Here is a 10,515-nt window from a genome sequence, read left to right as displayed (position 1 = left end):
ATATATATATATATATATATATATATATATATATATATATATATATATATATATATATGCATGCATAAATATATACACACATTTATACGTAGATAAGGTATAGATTATGCTATCTATCTATATGTATGCTGTGTGAGTGTACGTTTGCGTGTATTTATGGGTCCGTGCGCGTGCATACACGATACTGAGTCATTACTATCCGTAAAGCAGTAATAAATTTTGTTCCTGTTACCGAGGAAAATCGTTAGAGGCGCATCGTTAGAAATCAACACTACTCTGTACTTTTGAAGTAGTGGCGTTAATTTGTCCCTTTATTACATTAGCAATGATTGCTCTGCTTTTTGATTAGTCAAAAGAATAGAATGGTTTAAGTATCTACTTCCTGCGTATTGAGACCGATATCCATGAAATGCTTACCGTGCAACCGCACACTCTTCTGTCTTTCGACACAGCGATTGTCTAGAAATATATAGAAAATTACCCAAACTTTCAGCTTAACGTCACACATCAAGAAAATACTGGATGCCCGACCATGATTTGTGTTGGTAATAACGCCATTAAACTACTCCATGGTTTAGTTTAGAGGAAGCGACCTCTTACTATTGAGGAAATGACAATTATCGGTAAATGAAACATGGTTCTGAGATTCTCTGTTTGTGTACTCAGTCATCCATGACAGAAAGGGATTTAGTGTGAAGATTGTCCAAGATAGCTGTCCAAGTATTGCAGAAACAAAATAGTTGTAAAATCTGCCGACGACATATTGATCGCTACATTAACGATAGTGTGATCCAGATAAAAATCTCCGTGAGTAAACATTGTTATTTAGTGCGTTGCGGACAATTAGTAACTCAGTCACGTAGACATGTATATATGTGTGGTGATGGTGGTGGTGGTGGTGGTGGTGGTGGTGGTGGTGTGTGTGTGCGTGTGCGAGTGTGTGTGTTTATGTATAATGTGGGGACAATTAATAGCTCAACCACATAGAAATGTATATATGTATGCGTATGTATGAATATATGTTTATAAATAAAGAATAAAAAGTTTAGGAAGTTATAACAATGCACTATAGAACAAAAAATGGACTATATACCTGTTGTAACTTGGTAAATTATAGTCCTATAATATATATATATATACACACACGCACACACTATTGTGTACAGAGTTGGGCATATCATCTGTATATCTGTATATGAAGTCACAGTACCGGGAAACATCTCCAGATATTCTTCTTTTGTGTGTGTGTATGAAAAGAGTTAAATGTAGCTGCATATTTCTTCACAGCTGGCTTAAAGCCTGTAGATAGCTTACGTTTTCTGATACACCGTCTACTGTGCTCAAATATTCATTAAATATTTAATTACGCGGCTCGCAAATGTATGTATGCGAATTTTTCTAGTTGTTTAAGTTAAGTTATATTTGTTATAAATTGTCTTGGCTGAAGTAGAAATAAGTGAGCAATGTTGACGAGCATCCAACAGGCGCAGGAGTGACTGTGTGGCAAGAAGCTAGCTTCCCAACCACATGGTTCCGGGTTCAGTCCCACTGCGTGGCACCTCGGGCAAGGGTCTTCCACTATAGCCTGGGGCCGACCAAAGCCGTGTAAGTGGTTTTGGTGGATGGAAAGTGAAAGCAGCCTATCGTGTATATATATGTGTGTGTGTGTGTGTGTGTGTGTATTTATGTGTCTGTGTTTGTACCCTACCATAGCTTGACAGCGATCATTTTCTGATCTTTGCAAAATTATCGGTGTTGTCTGAAACGTTAATCCAGTTAATTTACCTTCCAAATTAAGAAATAGAAAACTAAATCTTTAATTGCCATTTTATTAACTCCAAAAGCACCGATCACTGATCTTCATAATATAAAGTTGTTAACCTTCGTTAACATATAGTTTCACGTGCATAAAAATCAATGGCCAGACCGTAAGCAATGTCCGTGAGGATATTTTCACCTTGATTATACGTTTTATTTATTATTCAAGTTCTGTTGTTTTTTTTTTTTTGTTTTTCCCTTGTCCTTGCTTCTCTCTTTTAATTCTACACCCTGTTTTGAAGAAGGTGGAATATGTCCAAAAAGCTATGGGAATCTGACTAATATTATTCTCATTTCGTTCTTGTCCCGTCTTTATTTCTGAGTGAGCGTGTGTTGACTTTCACCACAAACATACACAAACATTTACACATATACATATAGGTTGATATATTTCTGTGCGTGTGTGTGCATGTGTGCATGTGTGTGTGTACATGTAATGTAGATTCATACGCATAGATATACATACGAGGGGGTGCTGAAAAGTTCCTGGCTTTGCATAAAAGAAAATACGAGAGGTTCAGTTAATTATGATTTTATTCAACATATTCCCCTTTTAGATTCACTCAGTTATAGCAACGGTCCTTCAGTTGTAGGAGGCCCTGTAAAAGAACTCGGAATGCTGGAGTTTCCAACCAGGCCTTTCACGATCCCCTTAAAGTCTCGAACATATCAGCACACCCTCGTACATATAAGTATATATATATATATGCGTGCGTGTGCGTTTATACATTTATACACACTCACACACATACAGAGATAGATAGATGGAGAGAAAGAGTGGGAGAGGACAAACATGCATACATAAGAACTACAATAGATCCATAGGAGAAATATACATACATAAGTACATAATACCTTTTGTTGTTGGCACTCCGTCGCTTACGACGTCGAGGGTTCCAGTTGATCCGATCAACGGAACAGCCTGCTCGTGAAAGTAACGTGCAAGTGGCTGAGCACTCCACAGACACGTGTACCCTTAACGTAGTTCTCGGGGATATTCAGTGTGACACAGTGTGACAAGGATGGCCCTTTGAATTACAGACACAACAGAAACAGGAAGAAAGAGGGAGAAAGAGTTGTGGTGAAAGGGTACAGCAGGGTTCACCACCATCCCCTGCCGGAGCCTCGTGGAGATTTAGGTGTTTTCGCTCAATAAACACTCACAACGCCCGGTCTGGGAATCGAAACCGCGAGTCCGCTGCCCTCACCACTGGGCCATTGCACCTCCATTTAATACTTACACACGCACAAAAGGTAGCAAACAATATGATGTGAACAAAACTACTGACAAAGATTTGTACCAATAGTCCGAATGAGAGACAGCTGGCTATTGCTCTTATCTGCTCCAGCTCGGCACAGATGATATAAAGCAACAGTATGTATCTTTCAAAGAAAACAGAAAGCAAAATAGTGGAAGAAAACCGTCTACATAAAAGCACGAAAACAAGTGACAGGCCTACCATTAGAATATAGAGAAAAAGGTATGAACAAAGGCGATATTTTCATGGCCGAACGATGCATAGGACTGGACAAAACAGTCTAAAGAGCATTGAAAATACAAAGCAGCAAAAATCTACAAGCCAAAATAGAAATACTGGAGAAGTTTACTTCTAGAACAATATTAGTCGCAATCTTTTGTAAATTCATGAACTGGAAGGTAATAGCCGGAACACTGTTCAAATCCTCAGCCGTCTCATTCCAGCCAATAAATAATGCCTGTTAATTCTTCTGAAAATATTTTCAAAACTAAAGTTAAAGGCAAGACTTCATGATCTACGCGAACAAGAGTCTGACACATGCATTCAATACACCATTCTTTTGCTTCTATATACGTTTGACTCAAACATGGAGACACACTCTATAGGAATACATTAGCTTATTCTTTATTGTGGGTGTATGTGTGTGAGAGAGAGTGGTGTTAGATGGGATATGTGCTTGTTTGCACAGTTTTCAAATTAAGCATAATATTTAAATATAATTCGTCCTGTTTGCCTATCTGTCTATATATCACCTTGTCGTTACTCCTGTGTATCTATTTCACGTTTACCGATATACCCAGGTTCTTACCAATCTATATCTATCTATCCATTTATCTATCTATCTATCTTTCTATCCATTTATCTATCTATCTATCTATCTATCTATCTATCTATCTATCTCGTTTCAAAGGTATGGAGACAAACACTTCCGCTCTGGCCAACCTCACATCAACTTTTTCAAGTATTACTTGAAAAGGAAGGTGAGAATACAGAAAGTTTTGTCTGATGTAAAGTTTAACAAAAGGTGGGTGAATGTGGCAAGGATGGTACGCATGAATGACGGAAACACCTTGAGCATGATTGCATAAAACAAAGAGAGAAAGAGTGCTTTGCTCTCATGTTATTTTTAATTAATTTTTTTTCGTTTCCGAGGTTACCGTGGTTCTTTTTCGTAGGATTTTCTTTCCACAGATAAACTTAGTCAATGTTACATTTACTCACCCTGTTGGGAACTCCAATAGTTAAAAACGACACTTTTGTTATTTCCTTATGTACATGTCCCAAAACGTTTTCCATCCCTTTTGATAAAAAGTTTTCAAAAAGGAAAATTCTACATTGTATTGTCCCCTCTGTATTCGGCCCCTTGTGGCTAATAAAGAAATCTATCTATCTATCTATCTATCTATCTATCTATCTATCTATCTATCTATCTATCTATTCTGTCTATCTATCTATCTATCTATATATCTATCTATCTGTCTGTCTATCTGCCAACATCAATCAATATATCTGTGTCTATTTATCTATCGATCTCTCGGTCACTCAATCAATCACTCACATCCTTCAGAAGCCCACACGCCTCAATGAGTTTGCCGTTGGGAGCTGCGCAGCAACGGCAGTAGTAGTAGTAGTAGTAGTAGTAGTAGTAGTAGTAGTAGTAGTAGTAGTAGTAGTAGTAGTAATGTTGGTATTGTTAAATTCGTCAATAATCATTCTGCTAATGACGTTGACGGAGTTACTAATACTGATGAGGTAGAGGGGGAGGGGATTATGAGAGTGACGGTCATGTGACTGGAGTCGTGCGTAACATTGTTGGTGTTATGTTTTTTTTTTCTAGTTTTTTTTTGTTTTGTTATTGTTATGGCTTACAGTTTTCTCGTTTGAGGATAAGAACAAAATATCGTTTCCTACCAATACAATCACCACCCGTCCACCTTTACACACACACACACTGTAGCACTCACGTGCACATGCACGCACACACACACACACACACATACACGCATAATCAGACTTAGAATCATATGCATAGAAGGAGAGAATAAGAGAGAGAGAGAGAATAAGAGAGAGAGAGAGAGAGAATAAGAGAGAGAGAGAGAATAAGAGAGAGAGAGAGAATAAGAGAGAGAGAGAGAGAGACTGGCGCAACTTCATACACTAATAAACATACGCAGACACACGCAAACACATACGCATATTCTTGCATTCAAGCTTACATTCATACACAAAAGTATAAATACGCGAGTACATTCAGCCACTTCTGCATACGGCCAACAGTCATATTCAAAACACACACACACACACACACAAACACACACACACTCATATATATTTATACACACAAAAACATGCATGTGTACACACACCCGTACATGCACATATACATACATACATGCGTGTAACGCACAATAATATACACACATATATATATATACAATCTCTCTCTCCCCCTCTCTCTCTCTCTCCCTCTCCCTCTCTCCCTTTCTCTCCCTCCCTCTCTCTCTCTACACATATATATATGTATACACTCACCTTACCTTCAAACACACACAAACACTCACACAAACACAAACACTCATAAATGCACACGCACACACACACACACACACACACACACACAGATGCCAGCGCGCATGCACAAAGATACACACACGTATGCACAGAGAAATACAAGAAGATATCAGAATTTTAGAACGAAAATAGAAGGAAAAAAATATCAAATAAATCTATTGAAAATTCGATCATCATTCGAAACCTCATCTCCAAAGCAACGTGTGTGTTTTGTGTTACATCGCTGAAAAGTCTGCTGTACCTTGATACCTCGATACCTAAGGTTTCAGCTATGCAGTTGTGCAGTCGGAGAGGAATGAGGTGGGAGTGTGGGGGATGGAGCATTGATTCAGTCGTTCCATTTCACATCTGGTGAAGGAAGATGACGTTGGGTGGCAGGATCTCGAGTAAAGTAATCACATTTAACCAAAAACAACAACAACACTGATGTTGACGATAGCAACAGCAGCAGCAACAACAAAACAGCACCAACAAACATCATGTTGATGACGACAACAAACATCAACAACCTCAACAACATCGGGAAGCCGGAGCAAAAGCAAAGAAGGCAAGTTACAAGAACAGTTGTAGCAAGAATTACAATAACGACAATTGCAAAGAAAGGTTGAAGCTCAATGGCAACAACAACAACGACAACAATACGAGCAGGGAAATTATCGACATCAACTGCACGAATTTGCAGTATTAACAGCAACATAAACAGAGGCAATAAACACACAAAAGCACGCACAGACGCGCACACATATGGTACACAAATATAAAAAACGAAACGGTAAATAAACGAACAGGGTGTATTAGTTTTGACGCGCTAGAAATTGTAAGACGTGTTCGACGTTTCGATCCTACGCTTTTCTATGGAAACGATAGTTGAGGTGAGACAATAAAAGAGAGTAAAGAACAAGCATATCTCAGAGTATTACCGTAAGGTGGTGTGTGTGTGTGTGTGTGTGTGTGTGTGTGTGTGTGTGTGTGTGTGTGTATAAACGTAAGTTGTCTGTTTGGATGTCTGTTTGTGTCAAGTTGCCGTCTACACTCATTAACGAATTTTCGTGAAACTTTCCAAACATGCAAACATCCAGTTTTTTACTGTGAATTACCCAGTTGAATTCTTGAATAGCCTAACACTACCCGGCTTCCCACCTCATAACTTGCACCTCAAGATTGAGGCACATATACTAGAGGATCATTGTTGATTTTCACAATGTTTTCCCATGAGGTTTACACTTTTTCCCGACAGAATTCCATCCATAGGGCATGAAAGAATGCACAGAGAAGTGATATTTGTCTCTAAGACAAATAGTAGAATTGAAAGCACCGAGAAAATCTGCTCCCCACAAAATTCATAGGGAAAATAATTTGTTTATACATAATGTTTGTATTTTAATGGTTTAACTTGTTTGATTGGGTCTATGATGGAACTTTGCATTTCAGAGTTTTAGGTGACCGTATTGACCTCTGTACTTTCTTTCGATCATGTACTCTCTTTATCGGTCCTCGTTTATAGACTGGCTGTCTTATATTTCTGGTGTATGGAAGCGCGACTCCACTCACCAGGTATAGACACGTACACACCATATACGCAGAAACACACAGAGTGGGAGAGGAAAAGAGAGAGAGAGAGAGAGAGAGAGAGAGCGGGCGAAAGAATGAAAGAGAGAGAGAGAGAGAGAGAGAGAGAGAGAAAGAAAGAAGTGGGGAAATGAAGAGATCGATAAAGGAATGAATTGGAAATCAGTAGGAGGAGTAGATAATCGAAGTGTGTATGAATACATGACTAATATGAACAACACGATGAATATATTTGTAATATGCCGCACACACATATACACCTTGGGTGTGTGTGTGCATGTGTGTATGTGTGCGTGTGTGTATGTGTGTGCGTGTGTATATATGTATGTGTGAGCTTATATTGTGTACGTAATGGTAATGAAAATGATGCTGACTGGAATAAGTTCCTTGGCAAGCTTCTAGAAAAGAGAGAACAGAGTATTAGTCGTAGCGGTGGTGGTACGGGTGGTGGTGGTGGTAATGGTTGTGGATGTAGTAACAGTAGTGGTGGCAGTAAGCGAATGTATATGGAGAAGCCCAATAACAATAGGAGCAACAGGAAAAACCAGAACATGTAGAAGATTAAGAAACAAAACAAAAACATGTTTGATAACAGGAGAAACAACCAAGATATCAATATTTGTAAGAAAAAAAAATGGGTGGAGAATGTTTTCTATCAAACAAGAAAACTGTTGATAATAATTTTCTAGTTTTCTGAAGAGTAAATCTCCACACTTTAGCAATGTCAGTGAAGATCAAAGAATTAGAACGTGAGATTGGTGCGGTTAAATGGACCGGTTCCAAAACTCTATGACTGTAGATTGGTTGCGGTAAGAACAGCGAAAAGGCAATTTGCTTTTGGTGTGTACCAAAGTAATCCGCAGATGTATAAATGTGGTATCATGAATTATTCTGTGTGGCTTTTTCTTCTCCCAACGATATTTTTTCAAATCTTTGCTTATTATTGCTTTGTTGCTCTATATTGTTATCGCTCTTCATTCTTATATATTTGTTAATGTGTCTTTATTGGTATTGTTGATCACAGCCTTTTTTTGTTTTTGCTTACTTTTTTTGTCACTCTATGTAAATCTTCTGGGTTTTTTTTCATTTGTTTTCTGTTATACTTCGACTTTCTATTATCCCTAAATCTTGGCCCCAAGCGACTCATAACATTAATCATCATCATCATCATCAAAAATCCTAAGACCCTGGGGTATCAGACGAAATGCTTTGCGAATTCTCTTCCGTTCAACTTTTCGTTCTCAGTTCAAATTCAGCCTTGACCATTTCCTCTTTTCATCCTTACCGGATCGATAAAATAAGAAACTAGTTAAATGCTGAGTTAAACGGAATCAACTAATTAAGCTCTTCTCACCGAATTTGTTAGCTGGAAACCATTATTACTGTTTTGGTCGTAGAGCATAGGAAAAAAGATGTTTTGCAATATGTTTTTAAGTCTTTTACGTTTTAAGTTCAAATCCCGCCAAGTTCAGCTTTGCTTGTCATTCATCTGGAGTCGATGAAATAAAATGTCAATCAAGTACAGATTTCAATATAATCGGAATAACCTTTTGCTCCCCAAATCCCTGGCCGTATGCCTAAACAACAAGCTGTTATTAGAGCCTTACACACACACACACACGCATACGAATATGTAGGTATCACGTGATCATGTGATCGAATAAACTGTCGGATGCTATTATATATCGTTGTTCACAATACGCTTTGCATCGCGTTAGCTTTCGGACGATGCCACTCCACTGGCGAGGTGAACAGGCCAATACATATATACATCGCTATTTGTGTATCATAAAAAAAGGGTAAAAGAATAAGGATAAAGACCCCATTGGGTTATGAATGACCACGGGATTGCACCCAGAAAGTTACCTTCCACGGCACAAATCTGGGCAAGGCCAGCAGTTGCCCATGCATGCCAGTCTCCCCACCGATGTTATCCTAAGGAAGCGCCAGTCTGACACAGCTTGGCACCAGTGATGTCGCAACTCTTCTCTACAGCTGAGTGAACTGGAGCAACGTGAAATAAAGTGTCTTGTTCAAGACCACAGCTCACAACCTGGTCCGGGAATCGAACTCTCTATCTCATGATTGTGATTCCGGTACTCTAACCACTGATCCATGCACCTTCACATTTGCGTATCATACTAAATGTATATACACCGTTGCAGAGCACGAAACTGGGAAGATAATGCTCTTCATAGACATGCAATATAAACACAACTTTCGTCTCCTTTCGATGAATATTGTGTTTTTAACACATATAACGAAATGATTAGTATTTAGGCAGTGTGGTACATATCCCAGGGTCCCAATAATTGCAGGTATAAACCTGAACTTGTAATCTGGATAGAATAACTGCAGATTTCTCAGTAGTTTAGCGTATGTACTTATATATGTATGTATAGTGGATACAGGTATGATCCATCACGACCTGTGTTCCTCTATCAGCTTCATGCCCTTTTGTACTTCAGACACGTGGACGTCCAAACTACTTGATATATTAACCAAATTTTCCTCAAATCACATACTATTGTAATAGTATGCTACCTTTTCACCATCAAGTACCCCATTTATTGAAAATAATGTTCCAACTGATCCCAGGTTTGTCAAATGTTCGTTTAAAGTTCGTTAATTCTGAACGCATTTCCTCTTTTATATTTTCATGGACCCCAGGATTTCGTGAGTTCTATGTAAAAAAAAAAGTAGCTGCGTTTGAGTATATTACGTGAAAAAAAATTGATAAATTTGTTTCGGGTTACGTTATTCCTGAAACAAAACAAAACAAAACAAAAAGAAAAGAAAGGTAAAGAAAAATATAATCTGATAGGTTAGTCACGGTAGGAATCCCACTAACCATAGGACTGATCTATCAGAGCTGACTTGGGGTTAAAATAACAACAACAATAACAATAGTCGGTTTCAGCTACTATGTTTGTGTCTGTTGTATTATGCTGTGTTGTGTTGAATTTATGAAGAATTTGATGATAGTTATATCGCAAGAATATCACAAATTCAAAGAATTCTATGCCAACTAATCTTTGCTTCCATACTTCCATAAATTCATATTAAACCAATTCCTTTCTTTTCTCTCTCTCGTCCGCAAGACAGGGAATACATGTTGTGTGTGAGAGATCAAAAGGAATTCGAAGTAATAGCAGAAGCGGGAGGAGGAGGAGTTTGCAAAGAGAAGAGAAGATAAAGAAAATGATATACAAGAGAGATGGTAAAGAAGATGGTGAACGGCGAGGAGGTGGAGGAGGAGGAGGAGGGGGTACATTATTCCAGTCATATGTTTAGAAGT

Source organism: Octopus bimaculoides, chromosome 12, assembly GCF_001194135.2.
Source record: "Octopus bimaculoides isolate UCB-OBI-ISO-001 chromosome 12, ASM119413v2, whole genome shotgun sequence".
NCBI lineage: Eukaryota > Metazoa > Mollusca > Cephalopoda > Octopoda > Octopodidae > Octopus > Octopus bimaculoides.
This window is presented reverse-complemented; position numbering follows the sequence as displayed.